This window comes from Arvicola amphibius, chromosome 3 (genome assembly GCF_903992535.2).
Source record: "Arvicola amphibius chromosome 3, mArvAmp1.2, whole genome shotgun sequence".
Lineage (NCBI taxonomy): Eukaryota > Metazoa > Chordata > Mammalia > Rodentia > Cricetidae > Arvicola > Arvicola amphibius.
This window is the reverse complement of record NC_052049.1, coordinates 124,724,896-124,734,868: the sequence shown is the minus strand read 5'-3', so window position 1 is coordinate 124,734,868 and position 9,973 is coordinate 124,724,896.

Sequence of the window (9,973 nt, the reverse complement as noted above, 5' to 3'; positions counted from 1 at the left end):
TCTCACCATGGGATGGGATCCCCATGGGGCCAGGGCTGGGGTGGGGGGCAGCTCCTCGTAGGATACTGGCTGGGCTGGTAGGTTCTTCTACCTCTGCCCAGGAGGCCCCCAGACAGAAGCCAGCTTTGGCCTGGACGGGTATCAATATTGAGAGGGCCAGCTCTCAGTCTTATATCCACGATTATTTGATGACTATCTGCTGCTTCCTGTGTGGAGTCCTCAGGGTAGGCGGCCATTCTGGGGCAATCTGGAGACAGCCTGTCACCCAGCGCTGTCAGTCCTCCCACTAGGCCATCCTCTGGGCCTATCCTGGGCTTGACAGGGAGAGCTTGAATTTGGGTCTTGGACCCAACTGCCCATGAGCTAACCAGGAGAGCCAGACAAAACCTGGACCATACTGTTCAAACCAAATCAGCCATGGAGAGGGTTGCCCTGGGCAACAGTGGTTGTTTGTCACTTTCCTAGAAAGAATCCATGGGCCCTTCTGCAAAGCTAACTGCAGCTCGGTCCACAGACCCAGCACTCACTACGTCTCATGTTTGGGCAGGGAAGGCATGGGCCAGGGACACCTGGCCTCTCTACTCCAAGTTGGTACTTTCTCCTAAAGACAGCTTCTGCTCAGCCCTATGTGGGTCCAGGGTTTCCTGTCTCCCCTCCATCCTCTGGCCTTAGCTATAGCAGTGCAGAGACCAAGGGGCATAGAGAGCAATAGGGAGTTCAGTCCTTAGCATCAAGAAACTGCCAGAATGCAGCTCATCCAATGGGCTCCCATCTCCAAGCCAAGACCTGGGAGTGAGCAGCGTGTCTGGTGAGAGAGCCTGAAATGAGCCCTCAGTCTGTCCATCTGTCTGTCCGTCCTTCCTTCATTTCTCAGGCATCACTGCCATGGCTCTGCTCCCAGCTGAGCTGATATCTAAGGCTACAGCCAGCCTTGCCCAAGCCTGTTCTCCCAACCACTGCCCAGGACTGCCCTGGTTCTGGACAAGGCTGAGCCCTCTGGTGACCTCCTTTAGGACTCAGTGGAGATCCCTAGAGGAAGCAGATGGGTAGTTATAAGATTCTGAGTTCTGAGGTCAGGTCTGTGTTCATGTTCCAATTGTCAGGATTATCCTCCAAACCTCAATTCCTCACCTGCCTCTGCCTCCCGAGTGCTGGGTTAAATGTGTGTGCCATGCCTAGCCTTGATTTCACTGCTTTTGATGGTGAGAAGGATTAACTCCAACTCTGGTGCACATAAAGAGGATGAGGCCCAGGATGCCAGTAACTTAGCTGAAGCCAGTCAGCCTCCGAGTGACATTCCTGGGGTCTGCTTCCAGACTCTCAGAGCCATAGCCTTCTCAGCCTGGCACAGGGCTTCTCAGCCATGCAGGGACAAGAGAACTCAGTGGGAAACCAGAGAGGCTGGGGTTTCCTTAGCAAGGAAATGGTCTGCATCCAAGAGGCTAGTCATGTTGCAGGATGCTTCAAGAACCTGGCAGGCCTGTCATCTCTTGAGAGGGATCAGAGCCCAGGCTCTCTGCTACCCAGTCTGGAGGCTAAGCTAGTACACCCTCCGTTCTCTCCAAGAGGCTCATATGGAATTGTCACATGATCTCTGGGATGCCGCAGGTGCTGCTAAATGGGGCCAAGGCGCTAATTTACTCCTGGCTACTGGGACAGAAACGGTTCCCATGGAAACGCAGGGACGTGGGAAAATTCTTAGGTTGCTATCAGGTTGGGAAGAGTCAGTCTGGGAGAGGAGTGCCCAGGGTCATAGGACAGGGCTGGCTGTCTGGAAGCTAGAAAGCCGGAGGGTCTCAGCACAGCCTCTTTTCACTGTGGAAAATGTCGTCTATGGAAGAGGGCACTCTTTTAAATCACTGCCCTATGCCTTGCTACTGCTCAAGGGGGCATCCTGGGATGCCTGACTGGGGATTCTACTTCTCTGTGCCCAATAGTCTCTGGAAGGGAACAGGAACAGCAGAGACCCCACCAAGGATGCACAGGGACTGGCCCGGAACCTGAACCTAGAGGCAGAGAGAATCAAAGACTTTCTGGCCCCCTACACCCTATCAAAATCCTGGGGTCCTGAACTGCACACCTGTGACCCTGCAGGAATGTTCTGCCATCCCAAATGTGGCAGGGGGCTGCACCCAGCTAACCTCACCTGGGACCAAGGGAAGAAGTGGTAGGAAGCTCCTGGGGGTAGAGAGGACAAGATCTGGAATCCTGAGCGTCCACCCATTTTCCAGGGGACAGAACCAAAGCCAGTTCCAGGAGCAGGGCATGTCAGAGACAAAGATGGTGGGACCACCCCCACAAAGCAAATGGACTGGGCCAAGCTGACACGGAGGAGGTAAGCCCTAAACGGAGCAGCAAGCACCTTCTATTTTCCCCTGATACATCAGATGAGGCTCAGAGAGGGAGAGTAACCCACCAGAGTCACACAGCAGAGGCAGGTAGATCACAGGCTTTAAAGTCAGACATCACCACTGAGACCCCCTGTATAAAACCAGGTTGAGAATCCTATTTTTAGGGTGCCTGAGAATATTAAAGATCATATATAATTTGGGAAACACCGATGATTGCTGTCAGTAGCCTGATGAGCAAGCAGGGGAATGGTGGCTGAACCCAGGAGCTGGAATATCGGGGACTTTATAGGACGTGGTGGGATCAGTTAGAAGTCAAGCTTGGTCAACCCCTCCACGTGGCTCCTGGAGGCCAAACTGTGTGGAGAGTAGGAACAGACATGGCCACCAGTCTCCCTGCTTAGGACAGAGCAGCCATAAAGGCCCTAAAGGACAGGGTCACATGTGTGAGTACCTGTGAGAAGGGGCTACAGACAACTGACGTCAGGAACCCTGGAGGAACTTCTGTCACTAGCTGGCCAAGAGGCTTGAGACTTTTCAGGCCTGATGCCAGGGTTCCTGTGCCACAAGAGGAGGCTAGAGGCCAGGATGTAGTTCAGGTAGTAGAGTGCTTAGATAACATGCACAAGGCCGCGGGTTCAATCCCTGGTGAAACCGTGGTGCTATATACCTGTAATCCCAGGAGTATAGGCTGGGGGGGTCTAGAGTTCAAGGCCAGCTTGGAGTGAGGGGAGAAAAACACCCACACCCACAAAACCAAGGACAGCACAGACATACAAGGGAGTAAGCACCCCCTGTGATAACAGCCCATACAAGATGGAAAGTCACTTCCCGACTCCATCTGCTCTTAGGAAATCCCCAGCTCCAGCCTCCTTCCTAGTATGGTTTATTGGCAGCTCTTATCTCTCCATTCATAGTCCCAAAGGAAATTAATCCGATTGGTCACCTACCGGCCAATACCTTGGCTGCCTCAGTGTAAGGTGCTTGTCACTTATCCAATCAGCTGTGGCTAAGGAGTTGCAGAGGCCAAATTTGGGTAAAGAAGTCACAGAAGGGCTAAGGGGTTAGGGTAGAATTTCCTGTTTCTACACAGCTACCCCTAAAACTTAGTGGTTTGAAGCCACAAGTATGTATTGGTATTCCCCCTTCTGGAACTAGGGCAGTTTGGGGAGGACAGCAGCCTATCTATGCTCTGTGGGACATCTACCAGGGATACTTGACTGGGGCTAAAAGACCCAAGGTGGCTTCTGACCATGTCTGCTACCTTATCAAGGGAAGTTGGAAAGACTGGGGACAACTGGCTTCTGTTTCCACACGGTCTGTCCGAGACTAGCATAGCATCTTCTTGGAGGCTCCGCTCTACCACAGTGTAGCATAAGTCACCAAGTATTTTGAAGCCTGGACCAGAAAGTTCCGCATGAACATCTGGACTCCTTCTGCTGCCTAGGTGTGTCACAAGCTCCTCGGCTTCAAGGGGAGAGGGTCTAGTCTGAGAGGAGGAGCTGCATACTCATACTAGACAACAAGGAAGACCTGAAGGGTGCTGCAGACAGCGTGGAAGTTGCCCTCGACAGAAACATCTAGTCTCTTTGTCCTTGGAGGATGCATCTGTGGTTACAGGCCTCTAGAGTTTGCTCAGGAGTAGGGGTCTCCAAGAGTGATAACTGCAGGGACCATAGAGAACTGAGATTCACTGGTGGGTACAATGTCCTTTCTGTGGCAGGAGGCAGCAGAGGCAGGGGCAGTAATCCTGGCAGCCACAGTTTAACAAGGGTTATGTGGGAACTAGGCTATAAGCCGTTCCTACATCCTCCCCTTTAATCCCAGTCCGAAGAGGTTCTAACATATTCCCTTTCAGAGGTGAACCTGAAGCACTGTGGGGTAGAAAGGATGCCTAGGCCCATCTTGAGGTAGGTCTGAATGCCAGGACTCATTTGAACCACTCCCAGTTCATGCTTCTCATCCATGAAGCGGGCACAGCCACACCACCCCCCATCTCTCTTCCATGGATGAATGAGGTATTGGTGGCGAACATGCTATGGTGCGAACACTCATGGTCAATATCTGTACCCGTTGATTCTCCGAGGCCACCTGGCACCTCTGCAGCATATAGAACTCTGATCAGAATACAGGACATAGGCTTAGCAGCTGCTCCGAAGGCCTGGCAATCTGGCCTTAGCATCTGCTGGGAGCTGGGGACACAGTTACCATGCAGTGCAGTCCTAGGTGGCCAGAGCTCTCCCGGGGAGTTTGGCTGCTCAGCCTGTAAAGGGATTTATGGCCTCCTATTAGGACATAATCTGTATCCCGAACCCTGGCTGTTACTATGCCAGGGAAGGTTGGGGAGACCTCTGCAGACACAGAGACTGGGGCTGTCCCTGCACAATCTCAGACTCTCTTTCCCCATAGGAGTCCAGCCTCCATACCCATCAGGGACACCACCAGGGACCATAGCCTGGTTCTCTTCATCAGCTCCATCCTTGTTCCCCAGCCCCTCTGTACTGTAGGGGCACCTGCTGGGAATGGTGTTGCAGAATATTCCAGAGAACAATAGGAAGAAGACAAAGGAAGGGAAACTCAGGCAGGAGTCCGGGGGGGGGGGGGGGGTCCTCTCTGTGACCTTCTCTTGCCCACACAGGCCCAGGGCTCATCAGCACTGACGTGGTGGTCGGCCTGTTTTGACAATGAGAAACCAAAGTCTCAGAGGGGCCCAGCTGCGGCCTAGGGCTGCAGAGTGGTACGGTGATATTTCATACAGCATAAAGCGCTCAGCCTTCTCACTGCGTAGATGAGGTACAGGGAGGGAAGTGACAGGGCCTAGGTCACAAAATGTGTCATTCAGCAGTAGCCCCTGCACTGGTTCAAGCTGAGCCAGCAAGTGGCTACAAGGAGGCCAACTCCACAGCCCTCAGAAAACTTTCCCACAAGACACACAAGGTCAGGCAGGTGGGGGGGAGGGGACATCTGGAGGCCCTGACTTTGTACCGACTGGCACACATTTACATAGCTCGTTAAAAAAAATATGGCGTCGTAAAGAGAGACATGGGCACAGTAAAGCTTGGCCTCCATTACCTGCCAGATCCGCAGCCTCACAAGGGACACTCCAAGGACACAAGGAATAAAGCCGGGGGGGGGGGGGGGAGGGAATGGAGCTGCATCCACAGCGGCACCCAGTGCTGGAGGGCAGAGCAGGCCAGGCGTCTCTTCTGTGCACTGTCTGTGGCCCAGCACTAGAAGTGGACATGCTTTATGATGGGGTGACCTTTTACAAGTTCCTAAACATCTCTGAACCTATCTTTCCCAAGAGCCTGAGAGATGCCAACACCATCTGGGCCTTCTACCCCTTTTCCAGCTTCCAGCTTCCTCCCTGACTTCAGCGAGATCCCCTCACACTCAAGCCTGACCTGCCCAGGACGGCAGAAGCAACAATTACAACCTCGCCAATAGACTCACTACGCCTGCCCCATAAATCTTCATCTGCAGGATGACATGCTACCTTGACAGCCACGTGGAGCAACAGGGGGCCTGTAGCCCTTCCACCTGCCCCAGCCCTGATGGCCCTTCCAGCCATTTCCCACATGGCTTCAATGCTGCTCAGTGCAGAATCCCCAGAGACCGTTCACGCAAACAGCCCCTCATAAACCCCAGAGGTCTCCTTACCCATGCTGGCATTGTCCTCCTCCAAGACCTGCCAATCACCTACCACCTGGAGCAATTCCTGCCTTTCGGCCTCTCCTTCCCCATACAGCTGAGGTGGGGACCAGATGAGCTCACTTGTGAGAAGTAGCTAGGATCTTCTGGGCACTTCCAAGTGCAGGTAGAGCCCCAGCAGGGAGGGTATCAGTCCCTACAGCCAGAGCCAGGGCTGGGAACTGGCTGGCCAAGAGCCAGGAGCACAGCGATGGCCTCTCTTGTATGGGGCAGCTGGAAAGGACAGACACTGCAAGGTTGGTGGGTCCCTGCAGTCAGCCAGGCAGAAAGGACTCCTAGGGTGTGGGTTAGGTGATTGGGTGAACTATTCTATAGAGAGGACGTGAGCAGAGCAGAATGGGTTCCCAGCATACTTGTTAGGAGTTCATGGGAGGTCCCACTTGGGGACTGCATGTGCAGCTAGCTATGAAGTCCAGAATCCCACCAGCAGTGGCAGGTTAGGGTATAGTAACCATTCATGCGGAGAACAGTGGGGAGGGGGGTGTGGGCAGGGAGGGAATCAAAACCAGGCACCAAATTGTCAAAGGGTCCCAGACCCTCAGCTCCAAGTCCCCTGGCTTAAAATGAAAACCTACTTGAATGCTTTGTCTTTGCTTTTGAGATCTCCTTGTGTTAGAGAGCATCTTCCGTCCTATTGGCACTTGATGTTTCTGTGGAGAGGACAGGTAAACTGAGGCAGGATAGAGCATTGTCTGGGCAATGGGGAGCTGGAGTGCCTGAGCACAAGAGTGATATATTTCACAGTTTAAGGAGGGAAGTACTGGGGCAGGCAGAGTTCAGAGTATGCACACACACACATACCCCACACCAACAAGCACACATGCACAACTAAGAACTCACATCTGTACAGCCTCCCATTCTCCCTGACAGGACAGCAGATTACAGCCACACAAAGTCACACACACACACACACACACACACACACACACACACAGGGCCAAACAATATTTGCATACATGGTAGCCTTAGCCTGAAGCCTCCTCATTCTCAGAGCCTGGGACAACCAATGAGTGCACTCTGAGCACTGTCTCCTAGGCAACAAACCTGTGCTGCCTGGCTATGCTTGGAGGGGCTATTCGGAAAGGGGCATGGCCATGGGAATCCCATACATACACTGCCTTTTGGACCCGTGTGCCTTGGCCCTCATTCTTAAAAGGTTGGGAGGCTGAGGGCTGAAGTATTAAAGGTGGCTCAGGAGCCTTCAGGTGAAAATGAGCCACGATGGTGCTGATCCCTCTGGATGGTCTTAGAACAGGTGAGTATCCTGGCCAGAGAACCATGGGTCCCCAACTCTCTCCTAACTGTATATACTTGCATGTGCTCTCTCTCTCTCTCTCTCTCTCTCTCTCTCTCTCTCTCTCTCTCTCTCTCTCTCTCTCTCTCTCTCACACACACACACACACACACACACACAGTTTCTATGGCAAACTTCAGTTCGTGGTCTAGGCCCTTCCATAAACGAATCCCCTAATTTTGGATCTGCTAACATGAGGACCAGGTGAGATCAGACCTCGAGTTTTTGATCCACTGAAATACAGCATATCAGGAAGTTGGGCTGAATGTAGGGGTTTAAGAGCACAGGGTGTGCAGCCAAGAGAGCTGGGTCCAAATCTTGGCTCTGCCACCAGCCAGCTGTGTGACTGTGGCAAGCTGCCCATTCAGCTTGTGAGGAGTGAATTAGATCGTGCCTTCGAGGCCCTTAGAGCTGGATTTGGCACAGAATAAGTGGCCAATAAATGTTTGCCCCTACTGTTATGATTCGTGCAGGTTCCCACAGCTTTCAGTGCTCAGTCTTTCTCACAATGTCCAGAACAACCACGGGCCACAAAAGCAAGAGCCTCCTAGGCACACGAGGAGGGTCTGTCCCTGCCACACAGTCAGAGCTCCTCCACCACCAGGTGCCCTACCCCCAAAAAGAGATTTGTCCCATTGGGGTGAAATTGGCCGTCCTGGTTGTCATTTTCCTGTTGAGTGGACAAGCATGCATGGTCTCCTTTACATTAAAAGCAAGCATGGTTTCCACCAGGCTCCTAGGCCAGGCTCTGCTAGCACATTCTCTATTTCATGACCCATTGCCTCCAGCTCTAGGAAGATTCACCTGCTCCTGCCAGAAGGGGAAGTTGTTCCCCCACCTAAGGAGGCACTGGTTGTCGGGTGAGGCTTTAGACCCTCCCATTCCACATAAAACCTGGATTTGTACACCCGCCCACAACAGTGTATGCCTATATGCATCCTGGATGGTCCACTGAGTTGGGTACTAACCCAACAAAACAGCTGTCATTCCTGTGTGACCCTGGTTAGTCTCCCCTCTGGGTTTTCCCCATCTAGAAAGTGGAATGTTGCTTGCTCTGGAACAGTTCCTTCCTCCTTCCCGCCCAACTGGGTCCCTACTTCCACCAGTCACAGAGAAGCACTGGGGGTATTAGGAAGGATGTGCTAAGCAGAGTCCTTACTCTTGGGGAGTCTGGGGGGCAGGAGGAACAGCCAGTGTGTACTATTTGTGCTACTACATGTACTACGGATCTGTAGCGCCTGTACTATGTGTACTATGGTACTATGCCTGTAGTATACCGCCTGCACTACATTCGCAAGCCAGACAAGGGCCTGGAGATTGACACACACACACAAAGACAGAGACATGGGTCATCCTTGAATTCCTAAAGAATGCCAACTTTATTGTGTTCCAGGGCAGCTTATATAGTGCCTTCCTTGACCAATGGCCACGCCCTAGCTCTCGGGATCCTTGAGCTGCAAGCCACCAGAACCCCCCCTGCCATCAGGAACTCCTGAGGGTCTTGTGCTCAGAGCAGCTGCAAGCCCAGGAAAACAAGTTGTTTTGCTCAGAGCAGCTGCAAGCATAGAAAGTTGTTTACTTGTTGTTTTGAGGTGTGGAGGAAAGGTTTGAGGGCTAGAATGAGGATTGATAGGATAAGAGCTAGAACTCCGCCTAATTTGTTAGGGATAGATCGAAGGATGGCATAGGCGAAGAGAAAATATCATTCTGGTTTAATGTGTGGTGGGGTGTTAAGTGGATTTCCTGGCGTGTAATTATCAGGGTCTCAGAGAATATCTGGGAAAAATAAAGCCAAAATTATGAGAGCTATTAATAGGAGGAGGGTGAGGCAAGGGGGTCACAGGAAATTCAGGGTCTGGGGATCCTCAGTCCCCAACATCAGTGGCCCATGGGAAACATTGAAAAATGTAGGGAGAGGGCTGGGGAAAGAGATCATTTGGTAAAGTGCTTTCTAGGCAATCATAAAAACCTGATTTTCATCACCAGAACCCGCAAAAACAAAACACCCTAAAGCAATGACACACTTGTAACCCCGTGTAATGGAAGCAGAGACAGGCTGGTCCCTAGCCTAATCAGTAAGACTTAAGCCATGAGTACACTGTCTCGAAAAACAAAGTGATGGCTCCTGGGAAATGACACTCAAAAGTTGACCTCTGACCTACACACACACACACACACACACACACACACACACACACATTGTTAAGGGAGATATGAGTACCAAGCATTGTGAGAAATCACACAAGACAGGCTAGGAGCAGCTTGAGGGTCACAAAGCGCTCTGTGGCCTGTAGATTTCCCAACGATTGGGACCACAATCAATCAGAAGGACCATAACTCGCCCATCCTGAGTGTCTCATTCATAGACTGTACCCCACCTTTTTCCTCGATTGCTGCTCTGCTGCTGCCTTCCAGGGACACAGGCCTAAAGGCATCTCCTCAATGGTCGGTCCCCCATCCCGGCTCTGGGGGATAGGCAAGCAGCAGCCCCCCACTCCTGTATCACAGCAGGACCTGCCCTCAGCCCTGCTTTACATAATTGGCTTCTGGTGAGATCAGTTGGAAGTGATTTGGCACATCAGCTTAAGCCTCTGCTCGGCTCTAATCTGCAGGCACCCTG